This window comes from Agrilus planipennis, unplaced genomic scaffold (genome assembly GCF_000699045.2).
Source record: "Agrilus planipennis isolate EAB-ADULT unplaced genomic scaffold, Apla_2.0 scaffold54, whole genome shotgun sequence".
Lineage (NCBI taxonomy): Eukaryota > Metazoa > Arthropoda > Insecta > Coleoptera > Buprestidae > Agrilus > Agrilus planipennis.
The window spans coordinates 1,135,865-1,157,197 of NW_020439000.1; the positions used below are offsets into that span (position 1 = coordinate 1,135,865).

A 21,333-nucleotide genomic window follows, 5' to 3' on the forward strand; every position below is an offset into this window, starting at 1 on the left:
CACGAATCTCAAGAGGCATAACAGGTTTAAAAAGTTTTAAATTAATTTTTACGACAAAATCCAAACAAACAAACAAAAATTAATAAAAGCAAACTGCTCTCGCTGTGAAACGTGACGATAATAATATTGACGATGAACAAAGGAACCCATTGATTTTATATCAAAAATCTTCTATTATGATAGTTGGGTAGGTACTAGGATTAACTTGAATTTGATTCTTAAAATATCGATCAACTTAAAGTTTCAACAAACACTTGAAATCAACTTCATCCACAGAAAATCACCGACATAAACCAACCACTGGATAGAACTTGACGGTAGTACGTCCATACATTTGAAGGAAATAGGATAGGAAATGTTGTCGATTTCCGGTAAATATCTAAAGTAAACGCATTCCGGAAATTTTATTTCGTTGTTCAAACATAACTAGCAGAATTGGTCCCGCAAAATGGATTTGCGGTCTTACGAGACTCTCACCGATTAAGTAAACAGAACATTTCGTCCCTGGAAAGGTAGGTATCTCTAGTTAACTTCATGAATCCCTCTTTTATTTTTGTTATCAGATAAGAATACCCACCTCTGTTTCTGCTCATGGAACTAAAGGACCCTAAAAGCACAGTTTATTGAATTTTTTCCTTTATTGATCTGTATGCAAGGTAAATTATTACAGAAGTGACACTTTTATAATAGTGTAATTAATATTCTATCTCGAATTAAACAATATTTAGTTTTTTTTTGGATTTTTAATACGTGAATAATTGGAATAATTAATTAAGAAATTTAAGAATTTAACTATTAAAAAAATGNATCTTTTATTGGTGATTTAAATACATCGAGGCTTATATGGTAGTGCAATTATTAATTTTGAGGTCAATATTACGCGACAATAATTGTGAAATAATAATTTTTATATATCAGCCATTGACTGCTTTCTTTTACAACATTTTCTTTTCTAACAATAAAACCGTTAACCACCACCGAACTATGGCACCCTCAAGCCGCCTTATTATTGCGAACTGCTTCACCCTGTTTTTTACATTTTACATTAACTTCTCAGGCATGAAAGTCTAGTCAGAGACATACTAGAAACAGAAACAGAAGTTAGGAGGGGTAGAGCTAGACCTAGATTAGATTACTATTCGCAGATACCTATACAAAACTTTTCAGTCTCTCTCCAGTCTCTCAGAGTCTTTCAGCGTCTCTGAGAGCGTCTCTCATTTATTGCTTAGGTGTTTTCATGGATCTCTCATAATATCTGTATAAGAGACTCGAACCTCGAAGCCTGTCCCGGACTGTATTAAGCTTTTTATTAAAAATGAATTACGAAAATATGATTTGTGGTTTCTAAAATTACCCCTACTAACTAACCCTATAGTTTTTAATATTAGTTTAAAGGGATGTAATGACTAATAAAAATATGGTGTAGTATCTATTTAAATTGTACGTCTGCTTTCTTAGTTACTTAACTTTATTCTAAAAATCGGTAAATTATCTACATACTGCTTTGACATACGCATAACGTTTCTATGTAAATGTGTGCATAAAAAAGAGGAGCCCCAATTTTCATATTTTAGCGACAAGAGCGCTGTAATTCATTGTTCGGTGTATTTCCCGCAAACCATTGTGTAGCTGAAGCAACATAAGTTTCCTCACGAGGTTGCATTCACATACCTTGGCTCGAGTGGTGTTAGCGTATGAGAGGCAATTGGTAGACCGATTCACCACTAAACGTCACGAGGGTGTGCAAGTACTTAAGCAACGAGCAAGACAGGGAACTTGTAATTAGTGTTTATTTTTAGACACATCTGCTATTAACTTGGCAAACCCGGACTGCTGAAAATGCAATTTTCTCATTGAAACGTCCTTGTTAATGTTCAAACAAATACGGGTGAAATATTTCCTTGTATCTCAACCATCTTGAAGAGATTATTAAGGAAGAACGGACTTTTCATGGCACAAACATACATTTAATCTAAATTACTATCTTATTAACTGTTTTTAACTTAGAAACAGGGTGCAATAAATGATATAATCTCAGGCAGTTAATAGCAAATAATTTTGTTAAATTTTTGAAGTGCGATTGAAAAAGTGTCAGAAGTAACGCAGGGTGGTAATGCGGATGACCATCTTCAAGTAGCCTGATGAGACGATTCATTATTACATTAAATCAACTCATTTCAAAATAAATATAGAAACCGTTTTTCTCCATAAACTTATACTATTGTTTTCTTAAATACCTGTGAGAGCCTATAGGACCATTAGCCATTGAATTCTCCGTCTTCCTTAGGTGTCCTAACCGCGTCATTGTTTCACCAATTTCATGGAATTTCCTCAGGGCTCATCTGAAATAGAAAAGCTTTCAATTTAATTAAAAATTAAATACATGTTCCTACCTATTAGAACATATAATCGTAAAATATAGTTAAACACTTACAGCCTTTTTTTGGAAACAATCATGCCGTATTTTCAAAATATGAGAAAACATAAACTTGCTTCTTACCAATTTATGAAGTGGATAGGAGTTATTGAAAGGTATAAAACATTGAAAGCATTAAATGCGAGGCAAAGTTAAATAATAAATGCACGTATGGCTTGGCGAAAGACATTTCATATTTTATTTATAGTCGACTCGTAAAACCGTTATAATTTTATCGTTACACCGAATAATGCGCATCTATTCTTAAATAGATGACGTTGCTACAATTATTGCATAAATTATGATAATATACTAGCCATACATAGATATAACAATATCTAGGGGTTTGTTTACAGCGTCATAGAATGCAGAGTGCATCAGTAAGTACAAGCTCGATCAGAAGTAGGACTAATTTACTTTAGGTTATCCTGTTTTCCCTTTACAATTTCCTTTTGAATGCTACTATTTTGTACATTTGTTATTTCCTTTTTTCAATCTCCAAATGAGACGAAATCTTCATGATAAGGAAACAAAGGTGTATTTTATATTTACAAAACAGACTAGAGTTTGTGGTCTCCCGCTTGTTAACGTAACATATACAACCAACCCTAACATTTGTTTTTGAATTTCGTAATACGAAACGTTGAATTATTTACATGTGATGTGGAAATGGGCATTTGGTATACATATCGATCAAAGGGAAATACAGAAACAACTCCATCAGGTTAAAACATTTACATAAATTTGAAGGATCAGCAAGAACAGGTTAAATATTTTGTTTGAAAATACTACAAGCCTATCACGTTTTATTCACAATTTATTTCTCTTAAAAATTGTTTAACATGCTTATTGCATTGTGAACTATGGTAATAACTACTGCTTTATTATATTTTTCTCTGAAGATTGTTGTCGAAGAGCTCGTTGGTCAAAAGAAATTCACGATTTAGTTTTGAGAGTTCCTTGATGTGTTCTGCAATCTAAATAAGAATATGCCAATATTGTGATGGAATACAGCCATTCTGTTATTGATGTGACGTATGAAGGTTTCTTCAAAAATTGAATTTCCACCTGGCGTCGAAAGATTTCATTTTTCTCATAATGCATTCTGAAATATTCCATCCATCTTTTCACTTACAAGTAAACGCTAAAAAAAGCTTATCGACTCCTCACCGAATTTAACCTTAACCGCACTTTTTTGCACATAGTTTCTTAATGTATTTTCACAGACGATTAACGATAACAGGTACTCCTTTTAAAAGGAAAGGTTATTTAAACAGTTTGAGATATTAGAGGTACCACACGAACCATATTTTTATTCAAGTTCAAATTTAAACGCACTATTTAAGATCAGTTGTTTCTCTAAAATACATTAGGGAGATAATTTTAATTGATTTTATTTTCGTAAGGAGCTTTTAAGGTAAAATTTCATTTATTTTCACAAAATCTGTGCAAAAATCTAACTTTCCATTATGAATAATTGATGTCCGGCAAAGTAATACGCAGTTTTTGAAACTGTTGCTATTTTTTTTGTCAATAACGCGACCTTTATAAAACTAGGAATATATGTTCAAATTTTATTATTCAATTCGTTTTCACATTTGAATATTTGTCAGTAGCTTATTTAAATTTTATAATCTACGTTTGCCCAGCCACATCTTAAAATTCGTAGTCCTCGTGAGGTTGGACTTTAAATGAAATTTTTGAATATTCCAAATAATCGAAATATTTTTTGGTATATGTAGATAATTAACTTGAAAATGTCTTTCTAAAATGTTCCTGCAAAGTTAGGAAGAACTAAATAAACATTTTTTTTGTATTTTAATGTGTAATATGTGGCAATTTCAGACATTTTAGATTTTATTGAAAATCTGCACCAAAAACTTACTTCCCCTGTTAACGTTTAAATTATTGAACAGAATTCACCAAAATATTAGACGATTATTAATTATTAATTAGCGATTTTTAAGTAAGTAGAAGTGGAGTACGGAACAGTGCACAAATTAAGCTTACACATATATTTTCCTATTTAAATGTTAATCAAAATAGTACAGAACATTTTGCCACATATTATTCTTAAACTCATAGCTTTGCAGATATTTCATCGTTAAAACAGTTTACGTACGAAACGATTACGGTAATTACTGACGAAATCAATTCGATATCTGTTACGTCGCATCCCTAATGGAACAATTCCGGCTAATTCGTAAAGTTTGCGCGGCATTTTCCGCTTCCATGAATAAATTAATACGCCTCAAAAATCGTTTAAACAGCCGGATTAAAATTACCACAAATACGAATCCAATAATCTTCACGGCCAATTCGACCTTGTACTCGCAGAAGCCAGATCAGATTGATCAAAATAACATGTTCATCGTCATAAGGTCGTTCGTTCTAAGACTTCTGTTCTCTTATTCATTCTAATATCTCCTCATTTCTAACTTTTTCTATCCGCGGTATCCTCATCAATCGCCTGTAACACCACATTTCGAACGCTTCTAACCTTTTCCATTCCGCCGCGCCCACTGTCCATGTTTCGCACCCGTGCAGCGCCGCGCTCCAAACATACACCTTTAACAACCTCTTCCGAATTTCTAAATTAACCGTTTGTGAGCATAGAAGTAACTTTTTTTTATTAAAGGCGACACGACCCTGCGCTATCCTCTGCTTTATATCCCTACTACTCCTTCTGTCCTGACTTACCTGACTTCCTAGATACCAAAAAGCAGTCACTTCTTCTAATTTTTCGTCTCCTATCTTTACATTCGCTCTTTCCCTATTCTCCCTTACATACCAGTATTTTTGTTTTTGTTTTATTTATTTACATACAATACTGTTTTATCAATACCGCTTCCATTTTATTTAAAGCCACCTCGAAGTCCTCCTTGCTACTACTACATTTCATTATAAATCTAGGCATTATCTTTTACTAATCTTTTACCCCTGTATATTTATGTTGTCATGTCTTTAATGATTTTTATCGCGTCTTCAATGTATAGATTAAAAATTAGCGGTGACAATGTGCATCCTTATCAAAATATGATATTATTAATAAATATTTTTTTTAGATATAATAACAAAATTTCGGAATGTGGTTTGTACCCATACTTCCTAAAAAATGTTGTGCAAAAAAAAAGAAAGATGTAAAACTTTCCTTCTGATGGCAATAAACATGTTGTCCTTATTTACAAATTAAGGAAAAAGTTAGAAACTTTTTCAATTAGGGTTCTATATACGTTTGCAGAAGTGTTATCAGGTTCTTTCGTTTTTCAAACGCTAAATAACATCAAAGAAACGAAAGTGAGACGAACCAGTAACTGAAATTGCTTCCTTTTAATTGTATTACTTCGAAAGTTGTTTCTGTTGTTGGTGTAAAAGAAAATTTTCTTTTCATCTTCCAAGATTTTAACAGAGGCAACTCTCACAACTTTGGCACATAACCTTTCTAGATAAAGAGGCATTTCAAAATTTTACCCGTCCAGTCCCACTGGCATAATATTCTACTCTACGTTAAATGCCATCAAATGCATTGCAGTACTTACTCATAGATAACTTGTTCACAATACTTCAAAAGGAGGGGTATCTATCTACCATCTATGGTTTCAATGTATTTATCGATATCCTTCCCGTAAACAGTAATTACAACAACAGGGTCGGTAATAGTTTTTAAATAGTTACAGAAATTACGTTATAAATATAGTAGAAATTTTAGAAATCATGAACCGAATGTAATAATTCAATCCGAACTCAAAATGTAAAACTAATATTTTTTTACATCCATGATTTCCTTTTCCTTTCCAAAATAGCATCAATTTATATAAAAGCGAAAGAAATGGAAAGCAAGTCACCTGAAAATGAATTTTGCATCAGCTGCTTTAAGCTAAATTCAAAAGCTCGCTTTTGTACGAAAACTTTTTAATCTTATTCGAAAAGGTTCGGAACTTTTCCTTTTTTTTCCGTTAAAAATAAAGGTAAACACACGCCTCTCGAGACCTTTCCTCAATTCATTTCTCCGAGATAATAAAATCAAGCGGAAGCACGAATGTTTTCTCTATTGTGCGTGAGCTCTATGCGCTACACTTCACATTAATGTTTTGTACTCTTCACTGTTGGATTTAGAAGCTTTTAAAGACGAATGTTTTTCTACTAGTGGTCGGTCAACTGCAAGAAAAGACTTTTCAAGGCAGTGGGTATATATGTTGGCAAGTGTAAATACGTATCTTCCCATGATATTTAATAATTACCAACAATTCAGAGTCATTAAGGGGTGAAAAGCTATTTATTTATTGGATAACTAAAACCGACATAGATACTATTAGTTTTCGAACATTTTATCTTCAGCACTTTAAAAGCCGAAATCGTGATTAAGATGGTTGCTTATCGGTGAAACATATTTAAAAATAGTATGATGAATTAAAATACTGTGTTTCTAATAATAATATTTTAGGAATCTAGGAAGTCAGATAAGTCAGGACGGAAGGAGTAGTAGAGTAGTCACTTCTATGCTCGCTAACGGTTAATTTAGAAATTCGAAAAAGGTTGTTAAAGGAGTATGTTTGGAGCACGACGCTGTACGGGTGCGAAACATGGACAGTGGGCGCGGCGGTAAAGAAAAGGTTAGAAGCTTTCGAAATGTGGTGTTACAGACGAATGATGAGGATATCGTGGATTGAGAAGGTTAGAAATGAAGAGGTATTAGATAGAGTAAGAGAACAGAGGACTCTATGGAAGTCAATAAGAAATAGACGAGATAGGTTAATAGGATACCTTCTCAGGCATGAAGGTCTAGTCAGAGACATATTAGAGGCAGAAACGGAAGTTAGAAGGGGTAAAGGTAGACCTAGATTAGATTACTGTTCGCAAATAGTTCAGGATATGGGTTGTTCTGGTTCTAGGGAAATGCGAAGATTAACTAAGGATAGGAAAGAGTGGAGGTGCGTATCCAACCAGTCTTAGGACTGACGACCTGATGATGATGATGATGATTTACTTTTCAAATTTTAATGTATGTTTCGGTTGTAATATCATTCTCAAAGAATTATTATCACAATTTGTATGCCGAGTAAAATATAAAGCATATAAGGCAAGTGTTTTCATTCATGCTATTGTATACTCAACGTTTTACCGACTACCATGAACACCTTTAGAAACTTTTCTTCCCAAGGTGATATTTCGACAAGTTTGGCGAAACGTTGAAGATAGAAGGCCAGATCGGTATTAAATGGTTTCCGAATTCAAATATTTCAATCTGAAATAATCAGTGTCTCGTACAGAACGGTTTGATAACTATGATAACTCCACTATGATTCTACCTGCAAGATTACGACAAACTCGAGAAATTAATCAAAACTTCCGGATCGAATCCCGGAGAGGAATGGGTGAGGGTTGCAAGAAAGCCAACTTTCTAGAACACGCCTTATATTGCTTCTAATTACGAAATCGGCTGAACGCCAGGAAGCAGCTTATCGAAGAGAGAACCAGAAGACAAAACAGTGAGAAGGATAGAAGAAGAACTCATCGATACTATAATTGTAAAGAAGCATCCAACTTGCTGATTGGGTTCTGTAACTTAACTGGAAGCGAAGGTATAAAAATTCCGTCAAACGGAAAGGCCGAGTTTGTTTTTTAGATACTTTAAATCGAACAACTTGGATGTTTAATTTAAAAGCCTTTTTAATCCAGTTTATCGGTTTCGTTTTAAAGCTTCAGGCTCAATAAAATTAATTCCACTTTCAATCTACTAAAGCAATCAGAATATACGTTTACATTGGTGTAATCCATTGCTTAAACCTTCACATAACATTTTAGTTATTGTTTTCACAAACACTTTATTATTATATAACGTATCAAATCTGAACCAAATTTACTTATCCCAAAGGTACTGCAGCGAACAAGAAGATTTCATTAATTCCGTCATTCGTCGTTCCAATCGTTTACCAAAACGAATAAAGCAGTATTGTTTGCCTGAATGGAGATTCGGGTTAAACTACAACAACCGATCTAATTAACGAAATCCCGAATATTTCAAGAATGAAAGCGAATGGTATAGGAGATTGCATCAGCAACTGCTGCGCTTCCCCGAAACTTTGCCGAAATAGGTTTTTGATGATATCCAGCGAATAGTAATAAGAAGTGTAATTGCTGCCGTCACTCAAATTGGTGATTAATTACCATTGTTTCAAGGGTGGTGGCGGAGACGCAAATTGTGGAAGCGGCGGGTGGGCGGTGTCACGTTGGGGAGAACATAACGAGAATAATCACAACTTTCTCGGCTGAAGACGTAACAAAGAACAAGAGAGGGTTGCAATTCAAGACAAATGCGTCGAGTACACAAAATCTATTGAACCGATTTACTTTGAATTATCAAACAGCTAAGCGTATTAAATCGTAACTTTTCGAACTTCACTATAATCACTAATCATCCATGTATTATCATACATATTCTAAGGTTCGTGGGTTTAACAAAATTAACTTTAAAGACTGANTGATAACGACAAAAACTATTTATTTACACTAATTATTAAGGAACTTAAAAACACTATTAAATTATTACTTAACTTAGGTGATGAATTATTCTATTTATTTACACTACTGTTGATATATCACTATTCACTGCCCTATTTATTTCACTACTATCACTGTCAATTTATTTCTCGATTCACTTCTGCAACGGTCTACTCTCTCGGCGATCGTCTCTTCCTTTAAATAGTCTTTTGTTTACTTTCGGGAGCCTTCTCGAAACGTCTGGAAAAGTTTCTTTTCCTTTGAACCGTTTAACTGCTTTCCCAGAACGCAGGTACGACACACACATTTACAAATACGGTGCACATGAAGAATGGCGCCCGCGGCTAGTCGGCGAATCGATAAGGCACTCACGCACACGTAATGCCCGATCGCACACAAACATACTCGTGCTCGCTACAATATGATTTTAAGAATAATCGTAAAGAAAGTATTTGTTCCTAAACTGTTAACATAAATAATATTTGTTGCTTCAAACTTCTAGCGTTTCATTTTATACAAAAGAAAATTAAGCATTTAGCAGATTTTATATTTAAACTCGATTTACAACTGTAGAGTTGCTCCGAAGTCAGCTAAAGAATACCGCTAAACAATATAGTATTAGTTAAAATCCTTTCCAAACAGAAATTAATTCCAGCTGAAAGACTTGACTTGCTATTATCAATTATTTCTAACTGAATAACTTTTATCTTTTATTTCAGGTAAGAACACCAATTTCTCATGAAGATGTTTGAACTTCGCCAATTGCGTCCTTCTAAATGATAAAGGGTAAGATTTTCCGTCATTGTTGATGGTCTCAATCTGCTTATATAATAAGATAAATTGGAGAATTCACAGGACTTTTTGAAATACTTATACATCACAATAAATTTTGGAAAGGAATAAGTTCCTTTAACTCTTTCGTTCATTCATTCGTTAGGCATCTAATTTGACGAACTAAACTGATATTACAGAAAGAACGGGTGGGATACTGTTTTAATTATTTTTGATTTAAGTTTGAAATCTGATTATCATGAAAATTGTTTATACACCATTTTCAACTTATTTTACAATAATAAATTTAAAAAAGAAATACATAAAACATTACGCTTTAAAGCTTTTGTTTGAAGAAAATGCATTTAGATTTTCAAGAAGGAAGATAACGATGTCATTTAAATTCTCCAGCTTTGTCGGCATTTAGCAGCCCTCGTTCGCAGTTGTGTAGCAATTTTCTTAAACTAAAATTGCAGTAGACAGTCCGAAGTCGTACAAATGAGGAAAAGTCGGGTCAGGTAACGTTCACAGGTTAAGTCGCTAATAGCGACTCGGTGGCGGGTCGGGTGGTTGAGTGTACACTTCACTTCACGTTTGTTACAATTAAAGTCGCACTCTGGAAGTCTAGATTTTTCGAGGACGTTTACGAATTAAAACTCAAATTGCAACGGAGCTTTAGCCCTAATTGCTATAGTCTTTTGTTGGTGTTGACCCAATTCTCTTACCACTGTTTGAAACCGGCAAGTTTCATGACACTGCTACTAATCAGAAAATGAGATTGTAGTAAATGAAAATTTATAATCGAATCCCCGACGGATACAACACAATTTATATCTACGCTCAAGAGCATTTTGTGAATTATAAGACCTATTTTAATCAGTTTGACCTATGTAAATATTTTCAACTTTTATTATCAATGCATAGATACCTACACCTTTTCTTTAAGGCGAATATTAAAACATTATTGTTGTATCTTTTAATATCTAGTCGACGAAACTTAATCGACGGCGGAATCATATTATTATTCTTTTTTAATAACTCAAATGGGCATTTGTTATAGAGTCAAGACAAAGGTCGATTTATAGATTTTAAGTATACTTCGCGAAATGACCAATCTATAATAAGTCTTTTTGGGTGTATATCAGTAATGCGATGGTTATCCGTATCCCTTTTCAGCTTTTCAGGGGTGCTCCGCTTTGTTTAAAAAATTCGGTTTTACTTTAGGATATTTTTCAGAGAAATAGAAGTTATTTTCGGTGAACATTTTTTCTTACCTAAATAAATAAACCCACAGGAATCACGACGCATAATTCCATTTACCAAAGCAAAATGGGACATTCCTCAACTATCGTAACCAAGTACAAAAGTCTGTATTCGTATTAGCGGATTTAGAAACTAATAATCCGCATCCGCGGATACAGTCTTTTTAACGATCCGCTACATCACTAGTCCATACCTATCCTAGGTTTGACAAACGCTTTTTGGCAAACCCTGAACTACGAATATTTAAATTTCAAATGGGGGCAACCTAAACCTACCATAACCTAATTATTTATCTATTTTCCAATAATAGTATTTTCAACAACAAAAAAGATTTTTCGTAAGTTAAAATTTAAAAATCAGACCGCGTAGTCTTGTGAAAATGTTCCATCGGAAATATCGCAACTTGTTGACTACAAAATGCATTCTCAACGACGTCCATCATTATACATTCATATGCTAACTTTAGATATACAATGGCCTTTGTCTCCAGCATGAAAATCTTACAAAGAAAAGTTGCCTCCCTTGCTATATAGCTTCAAAATGCATTATACATCTGAAAGAAAGCATACTGACTATTAATTTTTGAGGTATTTAATTTTTTAAACACCATAAAATGTAAATTATAAAAATACTCAGGTCATGGTTGCATAATAAATCTTTTAAATAATCAAAACCTAAGTGGTTTTATGTTTTACATTGACTATTAAAGTGATAAACGTATGTGGCATAATACGTTCAGAATATAGTCGATTGAAATCAAACTTATTAATAAATAAAAAAATGCACCTTTAACAACTTTTTTTTGGGGAAGTGAAATTTGGTGGATTACAAAAACGTTCGTGTCAATTAATTTTTTAATTCCTCTGTAGAACATTACTTTGGCTATATCAGAAGTGAGATGAAATTTAGGTCGAATAATGTAACAGTATCCTGTGTCAGCAAGTATTGATTGATCAACGTCATTATTTATTAGATGCATTATTAAATGTACTCTAAGCTAAAGGAAGTATATCGTGTGGTCCTGTTACTATAGTAACCATTTATATCTGTTTGACGGTGGAAATATATTTGAAAAGTAATATATATGTAAAAGCAGAAAACGACAAATAAAGCTATTCATAAAACTCAATTAAACGAGGTTAAAAGAACTTGTCCGTAAACGAAAATAGATATTTATTAGAAACTAAGTTTTGTCTTTCATGACGAACTTTACACACCAACTTGGCAGTTAAATTTTCGGTCAGTGACAGAACTAATTAGGAAATCTCCACGACAGACTTCCAATTGCTAATCTAACAGGAACTTTCCGTAAGTATCAAATGTCTTATTTGAAACAAAACGTACGTTAGCTATATTAAGACCGTCAAACTAATTCGGAATGAACCGTTTCATATGCAGGTACCGATGAAATTAGTTTTCACTGTACAGGAAGTTTAGTTCTTAGAATCGGATATTCCGGAAGCTGTGGTAACAGAAGCTTACAGATTAATGAAATGAAACTTCAGAGTTTAGGTACAATTGTGAAGACCCTTTTAATAACAAATATAATTATCCCGAGATAAAAATGTTCAGTTTCTAAGAGTCTCTGAAAGCGAAAATCGAGTCTCCGTCTCTCATCGAGTCTCTCTGGTGTCGATGAGTGCGACTGTCGAGAGACTGTCAAAAAAATGTTTAGCGTTTCTGAATGAGAGACTCAAGTCGCTCATAGAGAGATCCTCATTTCGTATCCAGTCTCTGAACGAGAGACTCGAATCTCTGAACGAGAGACTCGAATCTCTGAACGAGAGACTCGAATCTCTCAATAAGTGGTGTCTCGATAGATATGGTTAAAATTTTCTAAGTTCAATATATTTCAGAGATCCCAGTCTTTCTTCGAGAGACTCGAGTCTCTGAATTAACAATTTTATCGTTCGAGTCTCTCATACAGAGACTGTGAGAGATCCATAAAAACACCTAGACAATAACTGAGAGGCTGTGAAAGACTCTGAGAGATTGGAGAGAGACTGAAAATTTTTGTCTAGGGATCATACTATCTAAGTCACTTGCAGCACGAAATAAAATAATCAAAATTTGGCTACAAAAAAAGCGCTTTATGATAAGGAAGTTTCACAAACTATTTTCTAACACCAACAAAAGTATTCGTTCCCAAATAGATTGTCCGTCCATATTTACCTAAGGATTAATAGGTAGGTACATATTACATCATTAGTTGACAATTTGAAAGTATGTAGAAGAAATGTTCAAGAATTATTCTTGTGTCTAATTTATAAAGATGTCAGAGGTGTTCTTCGTTATCAGAAGTTTTATATCATCCAAATTAACATTCAACTGGACATGAATACTGCAATTTCTCTTCCTTATATTCTCCTCCTAATCGAGAGCTTATTACTATAGGATTTTCAGAGCTAGGATACAAAAAAATTATTGTGGGGCAAGAAGAACTTCCACTGGAAAATAAAAATTCAATATTAATCCGTATTAATGGGCTTGACACCCTATAAATAACCCTTAGACCCGCTGGCAAACTATCTCATCAGGATAGTGTTACTTTAAATGACCCATAGAGCTAGGATACAAAAAATGATTGTGAGACAAGAAAACATCCACTGCAAAAGAGTAATTCAATATTAACCAGATTAAAAGGGTTTGGCACCTTGTAGATATCCCTTAGATACGCTGACAAACTGCCTGATAAGCAGAGTCATACTTTAAATGACTATTAGGGCTAAGATACAAAAACCTTTCGTAAGACGAGGAAAACTTCCACTGGCAAATAGTAATCCAATATTAAGGAGTTTAGCACCCTATAAATAACACTTAGACCCGCTAACATACTATCTTATAGGCATGATCTTACTTTAAATGACTTTCAGAGCTAGGATACACAAAATTATTGTGGGACATGAAAATATTTCACTTGAAAATAATAATTCAATATTAAAGAGAAATAATGTTTGTTTTTTGTTATTTGTTATTAGTGTCATGGCGCCTTGTTCTGGCTTGTCTCTTTCGTCGTTAACACCTTGTTACGTGGCAAAGCAGTGTCACGTTGGTTACAAAATCACCTTAAGGAAACTGAAAAATTTAGTAGAAAAACTTCTGGTGTTATATACATGAGTCAAAGCAGACGTTCATTAAATATGGGTTTAAAGGAGCATGCAAATGTAGATAATATAAAATGCAAGTGTTCAATAGCAGAACGTTGCATTGGAGATGGTCACATGATAGACATAGATAGCATAGAATTACTCTTAAATATATAATCCAATAGCAAAAAACACTAGAGACTAAAAGGTGACCTAGACAAGAGTGTCTAGCCATATTTGAGAATACCTTTATTTTTTCTTAATTTAAGTGAAATTTATTTATTGTATTATGCATTATAATCACAAGTGTGTGCTTTCGAAAAAAGTTCTTATTCATTGTCGTTAGAATAGTACCTAATCTAAGCATGTTTCACACTATTTTAATTTGGTAATTCACTTCATTGCCATAGCTTCCGGATACAGATAGATGCGTTTCAAAATGTTTGCCTAAAATCAGGGTTCCATGTTTGAAATCGGTTCCTAAGGTACATTAAGTTTGGGAAGTGATGTGTTCCGTAAATCAATAATCGAGCATAATAGCGATCCGTCACCTTTCGACTGCGACCGTTACAACACTAAAGACTGGCAAATTGCTGAGCGACTTGACTAAAAGTGACATAACAAGATGACAGCCCATTAAACATGCGGGGTAAAGTGCGGGTGTGATCGAGAGGTGATGTGGAAGTTCGGCAAAGGGTGAAATTTCAATTAACATCTTTTGTGAATGTGCCTGAAATAGTAAATTAATATCAGCAACGTTTCGAGCATAGCTCTAATTAGACTGACTTTTCCAATTATATTACCTACCTTTTAACTAATTTTTGAATGTAACATTAACTAAATGTTCTTCAACTGCTTTTATTCAACAGAGAGAATGCGACAGATTCTTTTTAGCTCCTGCAGAAGGTGATCAGGCATTACCCAACCCATTTGACATAAACAAGTTTTTATCTTTTGCAGAATATGTTGATGATTTTGTTCCATACCATGAAGGTTTTACCTATAGCTTCGCTCGCGTTGACGTTTTTTTCATATAAAATCATGCTGTATATTTCAATTTAATTTCGAATAATTTAAGTATAATTTGCCGGACGATCACACAAAACTAATTTTTGAATCCCTTGGGAACACTATTTTTTATCTGGATAAAAGCTACCCTGTGCCCTTTCCTGTACCCTTGGCAATGTTTATACAAAATTTAATGATAACCGGTTGACTAGTTAAGGCGTGAAATCGTTACAAACAAACAAATTCCGGTTCACATTTATAATATTAGTTAGGATTTCTATTTTGTGTGTAATATTCTATCGATTCTTTTCTGCCTTTAAAAATAAAATTTGGTTAAAATTCCTTGAATTATGATTGTAAATGTGGGGCCCTAACTATTCCTAGATTTTCCTGCAACAGGAATATTTACAGTTTTGAGTTAATTAGTGTAGATGACCATTAAAAGTTAGAAACATTCAATTCGTAACGCCTCTGCATTACATACTTGCAGCTTTCTTAACTGATTTCAACAAAAGTGCAGCAGCTTTCCCCAGGTTGAACCTTACGATATGCTTCCCATTCAGGTATTCATCTACGAAAGTAACTTTATAGTTTGCTAGCTGCAGTTTAAAACGAGGTTTAATAGAAAATTGTACATCCGTTCACGGGAACTTATTGCTTCCGGTTTAAAAGTTCCGTGAAGTTTGTGCAAATTGGGACCGTGGAAGTAAATAGTCTGAGGACGTCTTCAAGATAGAGAACGAACGCCCTCATACCTTCGCGTTTCCGTCGACTGGCTAACCGCAAGAATAAATAAGATAGGTATTTAATTAAGTCTACCCTGGCAAACGTGACGGTATTGTTTGTTTAAAAAGTGAAGTTTTTAGCGAATTTAATTATGTAGTGTCAGCCGCAACCCTCGCAATCGTTAAACGAATTATCTCATTCATTAACTTAATTTGCTCATTTCTTTCTTTCTGCAGATAGATATGCAGGGTAAAAAGTCAATATTTTCGAAAAGAATGAGGGTCCCTAAGATACGTTTTGACCCCAAAAATAATTAAAAATGTAAATGCAGTACACGGAGAAAGCTAAATTTTAATGAAAACGCAAAAATTACAATTTTCGATTGTAAATAGTGAATTAGCCATAAAAATAATAGAAGTTATTAGGTAACTTTTGACATGTTTTTTTTTTTAAATTATTTCAAGTTTACTACTTATTACAATTTAATTTGTAATAACTAAAATACCTAGTAAATTTATTTCTGCTGAGACTTTATTTTTACAAATTCGGGTTCTAATCGTAATCGCTAGTGGATAAATTGTAAAAATCGATTTAAAATTTAGGTAAATTTCCCTTTTCTATTTTCTCCGTGTATGTTCTTTTAATTGTTAAAATGATCTTAGATGTTTTACTATTCCTTAATTGCCCAATAGATACAATTCAATTTTATTAAACAAAAAAGGCTAAATGGTAAAAAATATTAAAATATTAAAAAATCTAAAACTAAAAGCAACTAAACCTATAATTCCACAAACAAAATTAATCCTTTTCGTGTATAATTATTTTTACTCTCTGTTCGTAATTCCACAGTATGTAGAAGTGACATGAACCTTAGCCTATTCAATGATTTCTACTTCTTAAAAGCATTAACCTTCACTGTTGACAATTTATCTGAAGTCTCATTTCTAGTTGTATTGAGAGCCATACAATTAACAACTAAGCCAATGTTCTGGTAATGTACACAATATAATTTCAATAAGACCCGCCATTCGTGTATCTGAAGGTACATGTCATTCTAAACTACCTATACGTTTTCAATTTAACTGATCAAAAATAAGAACATTGAGATATTAAAGTTAGATAATAAGCCTTTTAGGAAGCACGACTTATTAGATATTTAAATGTAGATAAATTACGGAGTTGTAGGTTTTAATTTGTTTTTATTCTGCAACATTAATTTTGATTGTGCAAATGTTAAATAGAAGGAAGTTTCGATTAAGTACTTTACTAATAATTTTTGAAATTAGAATTTGTGGATTGTAAATATAAATAACAATAATTAGTGTTTGTAGTGTCCGATTAAATGTTCAAATGAATTTTATTCCTTCGTCTATTGTTAGTTTTAATCAGGATATAGAATTCAAAGTGCACGTTTTGCTCAACATGCACCATTGCCATTCGTGCAAGTTAACTACTTTAAATATTAACTTTAGCTCCAATTATGCATTATACTAATAATTGTCAGATTCCCGGGCTCATGTGCTAATGCTTAAGCATTTACGAAGATTACTAGGGATTCTAATAATCCCTATAAACCTAGAATAATGCATTGTTCCTGCAAGAGGATCCTGCCTATTTAATCTATCTATAATGACTATTATTCATATAAAGTTAAAATAAAGCAGATATTACCAATCATATTTTATGTGTTAATCATTATTCTTTTTAGACATAAACATTTCAAACGCTTCAACTATAAATTACCTTAACAAATTGTAAACTGTTTATCTTGTGGAATGAGCATCGATAACCTCAATATATACGGGAAAACCTGGTGAAGCACCTAACAACTTATTTTAACTAAAATTTGATGCAGTTGTTTAATTCATTGCAATAAATTAAATAAAATTAATTATGAAAGAAAAATTACGAGACATTAAATATTAAGTCGCACAACTAAACCTTCTTACTTTTTACTACATTTTTTTTTTATTAGTTCTTTTCGAATCACTAGGATGGATTTAATTTCGATTCGATTTCGGGGGTAGGAATGCAATAAAAATTGGGCAAAAATACCTACAAGTAATAACACCCTAGCCCAATCATTTACTTAGGGAAGCTAAGCTACTCGTTACCTGAATTCTGACTCGTTTTTATCGATTAATTGATCGATTTCGTCTTTTCCATCTCATTGTAACTATTCTAAGTATTTAAATGGTTACTAATTGACCTACTATCGAAGTAGTAGATATATTAATAGTATACTACTACTGACCTAAATAGAAAACGTAGCGGTATCGGGATGCCACATATTAACGATTATTTTCCAAATTTTACTGTTCTCATTAATGTACCGTTTTTTATACCTGTAGTCTTCTTTGTGGTGGTATGCGTACCTTTTCTTTGCATATTTTACTGACATTTTTCGGTGACATCAAAAGAGAAATTTCACTGGCGTACTTTTATTTTAAATTTATGTGTGAGCCGCAGATCGTTTACGCCTGCTTTTTTTATTTTTTTTTTTCGTTTTCGGGAGAGCTGAAATATATTGGACCGAGGACAGGTTCTTTTTCTTGTTTAAAAGTCATTAGCGGCGAAGCCATGCGTTAAAAAAGGACCGCGCGTATCGCTTCCGTAACGACGACAACAGCGACAGCGACAGCCACGCGATGTGATACGACGCGGTGCACGGTGCTTATCTATCCGTTTTAAAAAACAAAGGCGGCGCTGACGTGGCACTTTTTCTAAAACAACGTATTCCGTGTCGACACAAAGGTGGTCGAGTCGGAGGGTGGAACGGAGCTCGTCTTCGGAGATGATCCCTTTTCGATATTTAGAGCGTAAACTGTAGGTAGCGGATTGTTGGCCGAATGATATATAGATATATATATAAACGAATATGTGAGTATATATGTATGTATGTGTGTATGTATGCGACGCGACGCGGCGAGACCGCTCCATCTTTTACGATGATTGATGATCCGCACGTTTGGCAAAGAAAGGCAAGCAAGCTGCGCTTTTCCTTTTTGTTTGTCCGCCGGGATCAGTTACGGTGGACCGCGACGGAGCAAATAGCAGGAGAAAAAAGAAAACAGGAGAAAAAAGAGAGTACATGGTGATTCATCAAAGTGTAGGTAAGTACCCGTATACCTACAAAATGATACGAAAAGGTCCGAGAGAGAGAGAGAGTGTCAGTATCCTAACCCACACTGCAGATTTTCTTGGATTGGAGACATTCATGTGAAGATTGGAAAAACTTTGGCGGTTGTTGTAGAACCCCAAACACCAAAACACGACACTTGTCTGAAACACTTTTCGGTAACAAGGTTACCCTCTTTAGGGACTAAAGTGAACTAAATTTAAAAGGGAACCAATCCTAATTTATATTAATAGTTGTTAAGGTTCAGTGAACATGGCTCAGTGACAATTAGGTTGAAGTTCAATGGACCTCGGCAACAATAACAAAAATAATTAAACTAGACTAAATAGCGGAGATCCAGGGATAGCACCGTTGCCATTGTTAAATAAAATTTGTTTATTTTTATAAATGTATAAACTTTCAAAACTAACTTAAGATTATTAATATTAATATTATGTTCTTCAGTAAGAATATGTTGGGCAACACTAAATTTTTCCTCTCTACCATTTCCATTTCTTTTTTTCTTCATTTCTTAACTTTTTGCATAACGAAATGCAGGAAAAATATCTATACCAATCGTTAATAAACTTACATGTTTATCTAATTACCTAAATACATTAATTTTGATTAGGGTAGCATCGGTAAATAAATAAGACGAAAGATGGTAGGTAGATTTAATTGTTTGAAGATTTCATTTGGGCTTATTTTCATCATGTTATCTGAATAACCGAAGGATTACATAAAAAAATGGAGAAATTTAAATCAAATAAACGTATACCTACGAAGCATTTGAATGTGTATCAACAGATATTTACTACTTGTGTGTAGTAATGGATGTATGGCATGTGGCCAAAACAAAATTGGTATGTTGATATCTGCTAGGTGATTTTCGAATCAACCACAATCCCACCACAAACGGCAATAGACACAGCAAACGGTCAACGGACATGATACACTTGGAATAATATTTCAGCAAATCGGAAATAATAACTTGGACAGAGAGCCACAAGTTTGGAATAGAACAAGTTAGCAACTACAAGTGCCAGTGGCGTCCGGCAGGTTCCTTTGCCTGTCTTAGAAAATACTCAAACAGAATATTTATGGAAGTGATTAGGAGATATATTCTTGGTGAAATTACCTCAAATAGAAAACGTTAGATATGAGAAGGTATTAGATAGAAAGTGTAGGCGAACAAAACTTAACTATCTGCGAACAGTAATCTAATCTGGTTTTCTTCTACTCCTCTTAACTCCTGTTTCAACCTCTATCGACTTCCATAGAATCTTCTGTTCTTTTATTCTATCTAATACCTCTTCATTTCTAACCTTTTCTATCCACGATATCCTGATCAATTAAATAACAAAAAAGTGAAAACGATGATACGACACGCTTTGACGCATGATGGGTGAGTTAGAGACATATTATTGATGGAAGCAGAAAATAGGATAAAGAGGGAAACAAGAAGACCTAAATTACATTACTGTTTACAAATAGTTAGGGATTCGGGAAGCTCTAAGTTTTAGGGAAATGCGAAGATTGGCTCAGGATAGGAAAGGGATGATGAAGGTGCGTGTCCAGCTAATCTTCGGACTGACGACCCTATCATGAGGATGAATACGTATATTCAAGAAAGTTTTCGTATTTACAATATAATCAAGTTATTATTTAAGAAATTTTTTGTTTCAGTGAATTTGCCCAACTCAAAATATATTAAACAAATAAGGAAATGAATAATAAAAGGAAAACCTGCCACGTAAATCGCTGACATTGTTCATTTATTTAATATTCTTCCAAGATTATTTTTGCTTTTAATTAGTTAAAATTGTACCTACTATGAAATTATATTAATTTTCATATTTTCTTAACATGAAAAATTTCCGATATGGAAAATATTTTCGTTTGTTGGACTGACTCATGAATTTGTTATCAGTTTGAAGGTATATCATTTAATATAAGGAAGTACAGACTATAAGACAGACTATTTTTAATTCTGTTTGGAATGTTGTTTGTTTCTGAGGTATTAAGAAGTCTTTCTAATTTATAAGCTTAATAAAAATTCTTTACTGGTTGCTCAAAAAGTTTAAAAATCAGAAGAAGCAATTATTTTTTAATTAATTTCTTGAGCGTTTCACTTTCTTCTACATTAAGATCGAAGATTCTCTGCAATTAGAAGTTCACATGAAGAATTTATTAAGTAAATATTTATTACACATTTAATGTTTTGGAAAGACTTTTTAATGTTAATACTAAAGGTTCATCCCGTGGGAAAAATGAAGAAAGCTGATTTTGTGATAAAACAAAATTGAAAGAAAATAAATTATAATTTTTTTGATATATACCATGTATGATTTCTAACAATTTAATGATTATTTATTGCTATTGAATATTACTAAAAATCTAAATGTATGAGCATATATTTACCTACATATATTGCTGTTAGTTAC

At 33.3% G+C, this 21,333-nt stretch overlaps 1 long non-coding RNA gene across 2 annotated transcripts in view; it reads right to left on the reverse strand.

The window, feature by feature from the left end:
- LOC108739774 overlaps nucleotides 1–21,333 on the reverse strand; it is a 151,341-nt gene that overhangs the window by 19,782 nt on the left and 110,226 nt on the right. For both annotated transcript variants that reach the window (XR_003231392.1, XR_003231393.1), the window contains one exon: nucleotides 2,238–2,342. This is a non-coding gene — a long non-coding RNA (uncharacterized LOC108739774). The remainder of the gene's footprint in view (nucleotides 1–2,237; nucleotides 2,343–21,333) is intronic.